We start from the raw sequence: 14,272 nt of genomic DNA, 5'->3' as shown, positions 1-14,272 counted from the left end.
CCAAGCAATGTTGTGCAACTAATAGACCTAATTAAAAGAAAATAAGAGGAAGCCTAAAGTGTCATCAACTGGAATATATAATCATCCCTTGGGATGGATTTTAGTCTTTTAGACGGAATAGAAATCTTTTCTCTACAGCTGATTTAAATGCATTTATATACCTCAGCGCACAAAAGTCATGATCCAACAACTTTATACCAGCAAACTGAGCATATTACTAATAAAAAGAAATCAAGCGCTCCATTGGGGAACCAAGAAAAAAGGGAAGTCTCCCCCTCCTCTCATGCTTCAGACCAGATGTGATAATTTCTCAGAACACCAATTTCTTGGTCAGCTTACTGGTTCTACTCATTGAGAAAGTATTGTCTAAACAATGAAGTGGGCCTATATATATAGTTCTACTGGTATGTTGTTTAGAGTGCACTTAATCTACACTAAGATTGTGAAGACTAGAATTTTAAAAAGTTAATGAATAAAAATATATCTTATTATCTTTTATTATGTTTTTAATAAATTAGAGACTGTACAGTTCTTTAGTAACAATTACTGGTAGGTTATTTTTCAGAATCTGGCCTTGGGTAAAAACAGACAAAATTATAGTCATGCACCCCCCTAAGTTTAACCCTCCCCTGACTTATCCATGGGTCATAGAAAATTCCATGATTTTTGGCTCAAAACCTGCCCTCAACTTACCTGTGAGATCAACTTATGCTCAGGTACCTACAGTAAGCATATAGTTGAATATCTGATCTACATTGATGACAGGGATGGTATCATGGGCCAACAACTTTGGGCAGTTACCCAGGGACTAGGAACCTCATTGAACTTTGTACCTACCCTACATAGATGAGGTACCCTACTAGATGAGGTAGACACTCATCTAGTGTCTACCTTCATGCAGTAGTGGCAAAGTGACTCTCTCGGCCAAGAAACTCTATATTACAGCCTTCTCACAATCTATAAATAGAAGTACTCCCCAGAGGCCTTGTAAAGATCCTCCTGTTTGCGTAGGGAGAAACTGGAGGAGAAAGCAACTTTTACTGCTCCTCTCTTGCTGTCTTGAGACACCAACAAGAATGGGCAAATCCAGCATAGCTTGACTTGAGTCACAAGTCTCTGGCCCCCAAGACTCAACTTGAAATTGAGTCATAATGGAGGCACTTTCCGAGTCACCCTTTCGCAACTCAAAATTACTTGAGTCACGGGTCACCCTCTTTAAAATGCCAGCCATGGAAAAAAAACAGGGCTGCTACTGGGGTTTGTGTGAGTTCTCTTTAAACATTCCCCTGCTGTCCCTGCCCATCTATAAACAAGGCTGAAGTGGGTGGAATGGACTGTGTGAAAACCAAGAGAGAAGTGGGAGGAAGGTCCCGCACAGCAACTGCGAGCTTACTAGGACGACCCAAACCTTTGCAATTCTAGTCAAAAGTAGTCCCATTTGTGCCAGTCATTCAATGAGGCTCCCTCCTCCCAAGTAACAATGGAGCTACGCACTTGGCAAGTGTGATTGCTATGAAACGCCTCCCCCTGGTTTTCCAGCCGCCTCCTCCCCCTCCCCCTCCCTGGACTTCTCCATCCAAACATACGAAGGCTTACTTGGCTAAATGAGTTTAAAACATAATTTAGTCCTTTGTCCAATGATCATTGATTCTTTCAGAGATGACCAAGAGACCCTGCTCCTGCCTCCCTCCTGCTCCCTGGGCTTTCCAGCCAATCGTAAGGCAAGGACTGCTCCTCCTGTCCTACCTCAGCCAAAGAAAATATCAAACCTCCCATCCTTTGTCCAATGATCATCGAAGGGAAAGAAAGCCTGCTCCCACCACCCCCCCCTTCTGCTCGGATACAAAAGCAATCATTAACCCTTCTTCCTGCTGCTTGCGTGATCTAAATTATGGCCCCACAAGGTCTTTCATGCCGCGAAAACAGTAAGCAAGCACACCCAGACACAGGCAAACTCAAGTCTGCATGAGTGGGCCCTTGACTCAAGTATTTTGCCGAGTCTTCCATGCGCACAACTCAAGTGTAAACAAGTCAGCAAAAAATGTGTATTTTCGCAACTCTGAGTCAAGTCACCTGACTCGAGTTCCCATCCCTGGAAACCAATATAGGATTGCTACCAGAGGGTCCTCAGATAGCTCATGGAAGAGTGGAAATGTCTTAGGCCTGCAGAGGAGAGGTCTCTACCCAATGAGATACATGGCACTGACAGGACGAAAATATCACTCCTGCTACAACACCAAAGTAGGTCCCATTTCATCCCAAACCTTCAGGGGAGATTTATCCACATTGGAAGGAGCCTACAGAAAACAGTTTAGCAAGGGAAGAGTGTTGCCTGGCATGTTGATTTTTGTACTAATGTTTTGAACTGCTGGGTGCACACCAGGAAAGCATAACCCAAGCTAGTCTTATGACATCTGAATGAGGAAGAGGGCATGGAAGCATCCCATAGGCTTTCAGGACAAGGCCATACTTTGGTTCATCAGAGCGCCCATCCCCAGCTGACTGGCTTAGGAGAATCCCAGCATTCCTTTAGCATTTTGGAAAATTCTAGACCAACTGCATTTTTTCTTGGGCAGCATATTGTAACTAGTAAACAAGCCGCATCCTGAGAGCTTCCTGACTAGAGTAAACAATGTCACTATACAAAAGAGATGTCTTCAACCTCAGCTTTCCTCATCCTAATTGTAATTACATCCATTCCTAATTGTAAACATAATCCAGAAGTTGTTCGATATTGAAGCAACGGCTACACCCTCGGCAGGGTGCAGAACAACAGAGGCACCCATCTGAGCTGGGGATGGACAATCAAGGGTCATAAAGCAAAGGAAGATGAGATCACCCCGCAATAGTCTCTATGCTTCCTTGTGGGAATTTTGGGTATGAAAAGTAGAATCCCAGACCCTCCTGTTGTCATCATCAGCCTGTTTATGCTGTTCATGCTATTCTTTTTGCTGTGCCAGCAGACACTCTGGGTAGGTATCTAACTGCTCCCTTTCCTATCTTTTTTCCTTTCTCCTCTTCACCCTTCAAGCTGCACTGCAAACAGTTCCAGCACCCGCTGAGCTGTCCCCGAGGAACTTTTCCACCAGGAAAGTAATCTCAACTCCTTTACCTTACTTCCCTCCCTGGAACCAGTTAAGAGTACTGCCTAGCTGTTCAGCATCTGCTTCCAAGCCCTTTTCTGCCCTTATTTTTCAATTAGGATGTCAGGCTTCGTGTGGACAGTTGTCATCTGTGGAGCTTTGTTCCCATTCTCCCAGGCCTTCCCAGCAGGGGGAGGAGGCCTAACAAAGGGTGGAGGGAAGTACCTCCGGAGCCTTAGCTGGGGAACCAGAGGGAGGTGGTTACAGCACCCTTCCCCTCCTCCTCTTCCTCTCCTTCTCTTGAGGGTGGTGTTCATCAGCAGGGCAGGAGGGGCATACCCTCATCACAGGCTTCCCTTATGAAGCCCTCTCTGCTCCACACTTCCTCCCTCTCCGTCCTCCCACCTCCTTTGTGAGAGCCTTAAAGGGGCCTGGGGCTCTGGTCCCTGTCTCCCTTCTTTCCCTTGTGTTTGGTGGAGCTGCGTGGTCATGCCCAGTGTCCAGGCAGCCTCCCATGGTTTTTGCTGCCAGTCTGGGGACCCTCCTCCAGTCTCTTCAGGTAAGTCAGGGCTGGGGGGAAGCAGCCAACCCCGACATAGGAGATCACTGTGTCCCCCCACCCTAGCAGCTTGGTCTCTGAAATGGTACAAGCTCACTTCAAAAGAAACAGATATGCAGCCCTAGTCATTGGGCCACAGCCTTCCCCACCATTTTCTGTGTCAAATTGAAAACATCCTTATGGCACAATCCTGTCTCCTGTCTTAATCCAGTGCAGCATGTGCTCCTCTGGCACTAGCCGTTGCAAATGTGCCATGAAGCACATCGTGACAGCATAGCCTCCAGGTCTGCCAGTGAGGAGGCCAAGCCTTCCTGCATGTGCTGGCATAGTGGAGGACGGTAACCAGAAAAGATAAGTCCAGTGCTGAGCAGCTTGCCCATAACGTGCAGCGCATGCTGTATGATATCACTGTGTACCCTGGGCTGGCCCTGGATAGGCCCTGGTGGACTGATACATATGTGACTGATGGCTTATAAATTCAGTGATTGTTCTTGCAATTTAATCTGCGTGAAAATTTTTCTGGAAGCTTCTTTCAATATCCTTTTACACATAAAGTGAGAACAGATATGATCTTAAGATCTTGGCTACACAAGACTGGTTCCAACTCCATTAAAACTTCAGGCCAATTATGGTTAATTAAGAATCTTCAATGAAAAATGTAAAGCATGTTATCAGGGCAGCCATTTCTATCATTCATTATTCCTCAGTCTTTCTTCTCTACATTAAACATAATAATTTGCTTCAGTCTCACCTCACAGGTTATGCCATACATTAAGTATTTAAGAGTGTCATTGCTCTCAGTGGAGTTTTGATTGTATGTTTTAACAATGGTAACCAATTCTCTTGGCAACAATAATCACATGAAAATGAAGTAGCTATCTTTCATAGTTAATGGCTGCACTTTACAGCTCTAAAAAGCTACATAGGCTGTGGTTGTAGCACTGGGACCCACTTTTTAGAATGAGAATCTGTTGGAACCCTCTGGAAGTGATGTCATGACCAGAAGTGACATCATCAAGCAGGGAAATTTTTAATAAATCTAGGCTGCAATCCTACACACATTTACCCAGGAGTCTGTCCAATTTAATATCATTGTTAAAAGCATATACATAGTAGCCTGTTAAAAGTACAGATCTGTAACATTTCCCAAAATGCAGTCACATACCATCAAGTCTAATAAAATAAAATATTGAAATGAATGGGGACTCACCTGAAATTGGCTCATGACCCACCTAGTGGATCCCAACCCACAATTTTGAGAAACACTGCTCTAAAGAGAGAGATTATACATGTGGTTTTATAGCACCCTCGCAATCCTTGAAATCAACTCATCCTTCATATAGCCCTATCTTATCTTTCCCTTGTAAAAGGATCCTATGCTCTATTTGGTGTAATTAGACCCATCAAGTAATTAGTTTAGAGTCTAGTCTAAACTTGTTTATTCAAGTCTTAGCTGCAACTTAAATGCATATTAAATCAGTGAAGATGGCAATTTATACAAGATAAACGCTGAAAAATTATATAGAACTAGAATACTTAGAAAAGCCTACCGTGTAATTTTGACTGTTGAGAAAACTGCTAACCAATTGATAGCCCAATCCAATGCAACTTCCCCAGCACCAATGCAACTACAGCAACAAGGTGTGTTGCATTGTGGGGAAGTTTTGAGTCCCAGAGGTCTCCTCGAGGAACATTTGTTCCTTGTCCTGGGGCAAGCTGCCACTGCCCTGATGAGTCTACTCAGACCATACCAGCAGTTATGCTGGCATAAGTCTGAGTGGACCTGGGTGGGTGGAACAAGACTAGGAACAAGGATGGGATATTGGTGGAGCTGCTGCTTCTGATAACATAGGCCAACACACATTTTGCTTCCTTAAACGTTACACCAATTCCTGTTATATTTGGGGTGCTGATTCCAAAAATGGCATCCGTGTTGCCCTCTCACGTCTAGTTTTGGAGACATGGCATAGCCTCTTCAGTGAATGGTTCAAGCAGCTTCCTCATGAGGAAGCTATACCATGGCTTCCTCATAAGGAAGCTGCTTGAACCATTCACTAATGAGGCTATACTATATCTCCAAAATTAGATGTGATAGGGCAACATGGATGCCATTTTTAGAATTGGCAGCCCAAATTCATATCAAACCACCATAGAGTTTGGGAAAAACTTTTCTGACCCTCGGTTTTGTAGGCCTGTGTAATCGTCCTTTCCCTGCCCTTGCATACACACTTCCCTACCTGGTCCCTGTCCTGTTCTTTCCCCTCTGCACCCTGTTCTACCCATTCCGGGCCACTGCCTGCCCTGGGCCAACTTATTGGCACCAAGGCTCCCACGGTGGCTTCTGTCACTCAACTGCTGCCACTCACTTGTTTGGGGGCACTTTACGGCACATATGTTTTGTGACAGCTGTAAAACATGCTATGTCACAGGGATATGCAATCTGGAGATGCAGCAGCAGAATAGGATGGAACCTGAGAGTATTAAAAAATAATTTCATATGGTTGGTTGGGCCCAGAAATGTATCCTGGTGAGTTGTTTGTGATGGTCTGAAATTTTTGGAGAATGTTGTTGTTGGCATCCTTCAGTCTCAGAAGACTATGGTATCATGCTCTGAATAGTGGTTCTGGAACAATGTTCTCTCCAGTGCACGAAGCCTGGGTAAAGTAGATATGGAGGATAGACTGTTTCCCATGCAGCAAATCCCCCTTCTCCACATCGCTGAAATGGTTGGCAACCTTCAGTCTCAAAAGACTATGGTAGAAGCCTACAGCACCCAGTATTCGTAGGCGGTCTCCCATCCAAGTACTAACCAGGCCTGACCCTACTTAGCTTCTGAGATCAGATGAGATCAGGCATGTGCAGGGTAAGGCAGAAGCCAATACGGTTGGTTCCAGCGGCGTCGCAGGAGTTGCCAGAATGTGACTGTGTTCAGACACGAACTGCCTCAGGGACTCCGGCTCTGGATTTTGCCTCAAGGTTGACTCCTGAAGCCTTTTTCATAACTGGATGTAGCCACAAGTCAGTGGAGGTTTGGGATCAGAGTTTTCCTTCTCTCAGATGAGCTGCCTTCCCAGGCTGACGAGTCCCATCGACCCGGTGGCTGTTTAGTCGCCTCTTACAACAAGCATAGCCAAATTGAGGGCCTATTCTTATCCCCCAACCCCCAGGGGTATTTCAGAGGAAATTTCAGAGGAAATTTCAGTAGGTGCTGCTTGACAGATGAAAAGCGGCACCTGCTGAAATTTCCTCTTCTACACAATTGTTAAAGGTCCAGGAGCCCTAAAAGTGAAAGATCGGACACCCAACCCGAGAACATCTGCATGGGACCATCTCTTTCTATTCATTCAAATCACTTCCCAAAAGCCACATTTTCCATGCTTTACCCCTCAGTGCTGATCCCCAACTGAAACAAACTTTAGGTATGTATAACTATGTTTGATCACATTAAAAATCCCTTGTAACTACTGTTGCATAGTGAACTAGCATCAATATATTACAACCTGAAGTTTCAGGTCTGCTGTGAAATCACTCAGGCCAACAGCTATTCTGTCATTAAATAATACTGGTCTACCATAAAGGTTGCTGAATGGATTACTAAGATTATGACTGTCAGCATAATCCTAACTAAATGTTGGCAGCAGGGACAAAACAGGCTTTAGATATTGGCAGAGCCTCCCTCACTGATACCCACCACTGACATGCCCCCCAATCTATCCATCCCCCACCCTGTTCCATCCTGCCTCATTCTGTCCACTACCCACCCCCAACAGTGGTTTATCTGTTCTGGGGGTGGGGTGGGTCTTCCTATGCTGCCACTTCTTGCTGCAGTACTCATAAAATGGACACCTGCAGTGTGGAAAGTGGAAAGCTTTTCTGTTGCCTTAAATGGCTCTGCATGCTGGTCCGATCAGGCTGTGGAACTATTACTGTTGCTCCTATTTCACTATATCCTCTTTCTCTGTGTTATTGCCCCCCAAACACATGCATACCACATAGTCTAAATTAGACTGCAAGCCCCTTGTGGCAGGGACCAGTTTTCAATAAGAGTTAACTTTTATATGGCTGGAAGTATCGTATTGTTTTTAATTGTCTTATTTTTATACATATTTATATATTTTATGTTTTTAATATGATTTTTAATCTGTTTAATATGTTTTAAATATGATTTTATTTGTGAGCCGCCTGGAGTGTCCTATACTGGGCTATCCAGGTAAGATATAAATTCTATAAATAAATAAAAATAATCAAATCTGCTATTTTATGCCCCTTTCTCCCACTGAAGGGGACTGGAATTGTGCTCTGGTCTCCTCTGGAAGGTTTTCTAAAGTCTGCAGAGGCAGTGTGCATCCTCCTGCTGTGTCTGTGGGCTTCAGAATGGCCTGGAGAGGCAAAAAACACAATTTCTGGTTTCCTAAGGGAAACCAGAAGTGACATTTTTCACTATATAAGGCATTCTGAGGACCGGGGAAACACCTGGAGGGCTTCTCCAGGCCTCAGAATGCCTAATATGGCTTTTTTCTTTTGCCTCCCTTGGTCATTCTGAAGCCTGCGGAGGCAGCAGGTGGACATGCTTTGGAGGATTCAGGTGGAACTGAGTCTGGGTCATTGCAGGTCCCGGACACCTGCATTGAGCCAGATCATATGTATGTAATTGAGCCATATGTATTTGTAATTGATCATATGTAATTGATCATATGTATGCATTGAGCTAGATCATATGTATGTAAAATGTGCAAATTCTATGGAAGCAATATGCATTACATTATTTACATGCATTTACATTATTATTATCTTCATCGTCATTAATACATTAAGGGCACGATGGCTGCTTTTTAACAATTGTTTTACTGCTGTATTTATTGCTGCTGTTTTATTATCTATTTTATCGTTGTTTTATTTTATATATTTTATGACTTTTAAATGTTGTTAGCCTTGGGTGCCCTTCAGGGAGAAAGAAGGATTACAAATCTAATAAATAAATAAATAAATAAATAAATAAATACCACCATTACCAGTAGTAGTAGCACTTTCTCATCTACAGTTTTAAGTGCAGGTGAATATACCTGTGTGTGCAAATGTGTGCATTTAATCTGTTTACCATACTGGATTTAGCAGGAAGGGAAATAATCCCAGCAAAAATCCTCATTCCTCTTCTTTGGATCCATTTGCTAGTAAACAGTGCTTAAACATACTGACATCTGTTCTTTTTATTGTATGAAATGTGTGCACATTTGATGAGGGGATTCTTTTTTTTCTAAATAACTCTCATTACTGCTGAAGACCAAAATAATGTAGCAAAAATACTCATATATAATTTAAAAGTAAATGATGTCTCAGCAGCTGCCCATTCCACAATACCATGCATGTTCCATTGTTTGCAGGGTTTTTTTTTTTTTGTTTGGTTGTACTTTCAAAAAAACATTTCTTTCTTCCCCAGACCATCCATATAAAGTCATCTCTTGCTTCCCTGCCCCCACCCTGGTTTTTGCTCAAGAGGAAGAACAACACTCTGTTTTCATGTTAAAAAATATATCAGGAGGCAGGATGTTTTCTTATGCACCTGCTCTTACGCACTTTAAAGCTATAGATTTGAAAATAACATGACATTTGTTACTCCTAGTAAGAATTACAGTTATCCCGATCACCCAATTAAAGAGGTGGTCGGAGTTTGTTTGGCCTGGCCTGGACACGAGAGTCCAGTCCCTCCCCAAGGGGGAGGTGAAGGGGGCTGGGTCTGGCAGCCATGGCGGACCTTTAAAAGGGGACAAGACCCAGTCCTCTTCCTTCTTGTGCACGTGGGCACCGTGGGAATACCCGCCCGCACGCCCTAGAGGCAGTCTGAGTTTAACTGGTCGCCGTTTGGGGCCGGGTAGGAATTTTTTGCTGCCTGCCAAGATTGGCCAAGGGGCAGGCAGTTTTTTCGCCTACCCCAGACTGTTATGGGCCAGGGGGTTACACCCCCCTGTTTGCAAGCTGCCATTGGTCACTTTAAGAGGGCAGGTGGTGCGGGTTAGGAGGCGTGAATGGGACTTTGGCATGCACCTTCAGGCGGCATAGGCAGGGCAGAACCCTATTTTAGTCCTCAGGGGCTTGGCGGCACAAGGACCTAGACGGGGCCCTGGACGGGACCGCGGAACACACCTCAGAGGCTCAGCGGCTCGAGGTGGCGCAGTCTGCAGTCCGGCTGCCTTCCCCTTAAGGGATAGACATGGATGAGACGCGCCGTCCCAGAAGCGGGGCGCGACTTGAGTCGGGTGCATGCCCGCCTGGGGGCAGAGGTTTCTGGTACCGCCCAGAGGTCCCTCCCCGCACCACAGGGGCTTTCGCTGCCTCGGATGCTGCAGGTCTCAGCCTCTGCTTCTCTTGGTAACATGAAATAAAGTTGCCCTTTCTCCCATATCTGTTGTCTCAAGTGTTCATTGGACAGTGCGGAAACAAATAGCCCTGACTCTGATAAGTTGGGGGGGCAGGTGGGGATGGGAGGAATAGGGCAGGGATGGGGAGGAATGAGGTGGAGACTGGGGTGGGGAAGGGTGTGTGTCTTGACAAGAAGAAAGCAGTATTGCCAGCAGTAGCTCTGCCAGTCTTCTATTTCCATTCTTGGCCTTGATCTGCTTTCCTGGGTCCTCTTGGACATGCACAAGCAAGTCACTTGTCATAAAGCCAGTATATCCATCACAGTATTGGAGGTTTACCCACAAGCAAGGGAACAAATGTCCATTTCTGGGCACCTCAATTTGGGAAAGATCCAGCCAAACTGGCATGGGTTCAGAGAAGAACAATGAGAATGATCAAAGGGCTGGAGAAATGCAAGGAAGGTTGAGGGAACTTGATATGTTCAGACTGGAGAAGAGAAGGCTGAGAGGGGATATGATTGTGCTCTTCAAATACCTGAAGGGCTGTCATATGGAAGAAGGGATAAATTTGTTCTCAGCTGCCTCTGAAAGTAGAACTAGATGCAATGACTACAAACGGCAAGAGAAGAGATTCTGATTGGACATCAAGAAGAAATTCTTGATGGTCAGGGCAGTTTGGCAGTGGAACAGATTGCCTAGGGAGGTGGTGGACTCTCCATCACTGGAGATCTTCAAGCAGAGGCTTGACAGTTACCTGCTGGAGATGCTCTAGGAGGATTTCCTGCTACAGGCTGGGGGCTGGACTAGATGACCTTGTAGGTACATTCCAATTCTATTATTCTATGAAGATAAGAAGAAATATGGATATTAAGAGGCAGAGAGTTTCGAGCTTAAGAAGAAGCCAAAACAAATAAGCAAAACCACCAGGGCACACTTCCTCAAAATTATCTACTAAATCTATCTCTGATTGCTTGGGAATAATTTTTTCATTTAATTTTTAATTATACCACCAATTGCACTCACATTTGCTTATTGCTTTAAGTATAGCTCATATTTATTCATTACATTAATGAACTGGTCTTTTATTGCAACAGTAAATTACAGTTCGAATGGCAGGCTGGTAAATTGGCAAATAAACAGATATTTTGTTTATTTCTTGGTTGGTACAATACCAAAAATATTTAAGAAAAAAAATACTACGGTCATTAAACACATAGGCATCAGATATAAATCTAGGCATTAGTAGTTACCAAATAAGGAATTTCAGCTCAGCAACAGCCACATCAAATACTTTCTTCCAGAACTAGAGTTTTGTACACTAATGTTTGGTTATGAAAGGGAGACGTTACATACGATCATATTTGCAAAGAGAAAATAAAAATTCTTCCTATATTGTCAATTAAGTTTGGAACTGTGGCTGTTGTTAGAAAATCAGAAGCATTCAGTGTTGGGAAAACCCAGCGTGCTTGACTGGAGTTGAGTCACTGAGTTACCGGCTCCTGCAACTCAATGTGACCATGAGTCATAACGGGGCCACTTTCTGAGTTGCCGAGTCGCCCCCACCCCTCATGATTCAATAGGACTCAAGTTGAGTCCCCCCGCTTTAAAATGCCAGCTGTGGTTCTGCATTAAAAAACAGGACTGCTGCTAGGCAGTGTGCGTGCTTCGGGATTCCCTTTCAACTCTCCCCTGTCGTCTCCACCCACCCCAATGCCAGCAGCAGCACTAAATGCGCCTACCCCCTCCCCAGCACAGTCCTGCCTTGGACTCCCCCCCCCATGGGCATGGCAGGGCGAGGCTGCACCCCGGCTCAGCCAGGTGGGAGGGTACGGGGCGGTGGCAGTGCCAGCCAAGCAAGCAAGGAAAAGACAGCCGCAGCTCGGCAGAGGAAAATGAGACTGCAGCGGGCTGTAGGGGTGTCTCAGTGTTCCCTTTAAACATTCCCCCACTGTCCCCCCACCCCACTTGAAAGGCAGCAGTGCAGAACACAGCCACTCCTGCAAAAGAAAATGCAGCTGAAAATCCAGCAGGAGGATGACAGGGAAATTCTGCCCAGAGAGGCGTGGGCTGCTACTTTTCTACTGTCTGAGAACAGCCTGCCGCCCTCGCTTGTCCCACCTCCTTCTGCTCTCAAAACCCACTTGTTCCTATGGGGAAAAACAGCCTCCCTTGCCCCTCCCTCTCCCAGAGATGCGTCCTTCGGCCAACAAATGCACCAGAGCGGACAGAGGATCGTCCTTCAACCAAGGAGCCACAACCAATGGATGCACCTGAGCAGACAGAGCAGCATCTCATAGGAGGCTGCTTATCCCTATATTAGGTGTAAATAAAGCAGCCTTTTCTGTGTTTATGAATAGTGGATATATGTATTTAGCCATTTTCATTCAAAGGCCCTACTGAGAATCAAACAACTAATATCTTTACTAGCTACTGTCTTGTACAAATAAACAACTGGCATTTAATTCCCAGCCCAGCTGAGAAGTCAACAAGCATGTCAAAAGTGGTGCTGTGGTAAAATTGCTAAACTACTTTTTGTATTGCTCCCTCATGCCCGTTTGTATATGGCACAGACAGCAGTGAAGAGAAGTCAGTAGACAGACAAATGCCAAGAGATTCCAGCTTCCACCAGTCATCTTGAGTGGAAGTTACAAATTTTCAGTATGCTCTGGAAATCTGAAAAACACTTTCCCCCCACTATACTAAAACCCCTATTATGCACAGCAAACTGATAAAAGATACATATCCATTCGGTGTTTATTCACCAACACTGCATAAAGACAGTGAAACCACCTGGCAACATTTCTTGTGATAGTGGGTAATATTGCACCAGTTAGGTATGGGAACAGATCCTATATGGGAACAGAACCAAACTCCTGCATGTGCCGAAGTCATTCCCCAAGTCCCAAGCCGAGTCACCACCCCCCTTGACTTGAGCTGCAAACGAGTCATAATGGGCGGCTCCCACAACTCGTCCTGAGCCTTTTCTTGAGTCAGTTTGACTCAAGTCCGAGTCTTTCAGAAAAGCAAATCAAGCTGCGAGCCAGGAACAGCTTTGCAGAGAAAAACAGAGGTGCTGGTAGGGTGTGTCTGTCAGAGTTCTCATTTAACACTGCCCTGATATTCCCATCCCATCTGCCATCAGAAATGTGGTGAAGTCCTTCTCTTCAACAACCCTTTTGCATTTCATTGATGTAAGCAAAAGCTCTGCTCTTATTTGAGTGAGTGTGGCAGTGCAGAAAGTGATCGGTTCCTTACAAACCCCTTCAGTGACCCCTCCCGCTCACATCACAACTTCCAATTTCAGAATGGAGCACCAGGCACGCCAAGCAGTTTGCCATGGACCACCAGGGAGGGAGGTGTCTGAGCTCAGTTTGGCAAAGGGGTAGAAGTATGATCAGAGTTACAACCTGTTGTTTCTTAAAGACAGAAGGTGTACTCTAATACACGTGTCACGAGGGTGGCACGAGGGGGAGTGGGCAGGAAGGGAAGCCACTTGCCACCAGCGTGGCCAGACCCCATGGAAGGAGAGGGGCATCAATATATTATTACTTGGTCAAAGTGTTGCGTTTGTTCATTTCCTGAAGAAGTTGGTGCTCGTGTGCACCCCAGGCCTAAGGAACACACAGGAGGGCAGTATGAGAGTTGCTGCTCCTGCTGCACCGGAATGCAAATAAGCCACAAATTTGGAAAGTGTTCCTCTTCCTCTTCAAGGAAACACTTCCCCCTGCTTTGCCCACCTCCTTACCCCTCCCTGGGTTCTCCAGGCATGATTTTCCTATTGATGGAACCCTCTCCCCCATCCACTGGGCTCCTCCTTCTTGCCTCCCTTGTCCAGAGAAAAAAAATCAGGCCATCCATTCAGCTGATTCAGTCCATTCCTTCAGAGATGAGAGAGCCCAGCAAGACAGCCTGCTTCCTCCCCACCATGTTCTGGCTGCCCTACCATCTACTGGTTCCTCCCTCTTCTTGTGCAGACTTCCTCCTTCCCTACACCCCTCCAGTTCCTGCCACCAGGTAGCTGCCCAGTGCTACCTGCTGCCACCCTATCTAGTGCAGAGGAGCCCACAATGCCAGGTAGCAGTCTCAGGGAGTTTCAGGGAGCCAGACAACAGCTTCAAGGCATGGGGAACCAGCCAAAAGCCTTGAAGAACTAGAAGTCAGCAGCATGAAGAACCAGGGGGCATGAGGACCCCTCTTGAGGTCCTGGATGTTGGGTGGATTGAGCCTTGCAAGGTCCTCCCTCCACAGAGTCCCTCCCCAGAATTGGTTGAGGC

At 45.5% G+C, this 14,272-nt stretch overlaps 1 pseudogene; it reads right to left on the bottom strand.

Moving 5' to 3' along the window:
* Positions 1 to 6,403: 6,403 nt before the first annotated feature.
* On the bottom strand, positions 6,404 to 6,519 carry LOC136646385 (5S ribosomal RNA; annotated as a pseudogene).
* Between the last annotated feature and the right edge of the window lie 7,753 nt (positions 6,520 to 14,272).

This window comes from Tiliqua scincoides, chromosome 3 (assembly GCF_035046505.1).
Source record: "Tiliqua scincoides isolate rTilSci1 chromosome 3, rTilSci1.hap2, whole genome shotgun sequence".
In the NCBI taxonomy this organism is placed as follows: Eukaryota; Metazoa; Chordata; class Lepidosauria; order Squamata; family Scincidae; genus Tiliqua; species Tiliqua scincoides.
The sequence above is the reverse complement of the archived record's forward strand: the minus strand, read 5'-3'. Positions and strand labels throughout refer to the sequence as shown.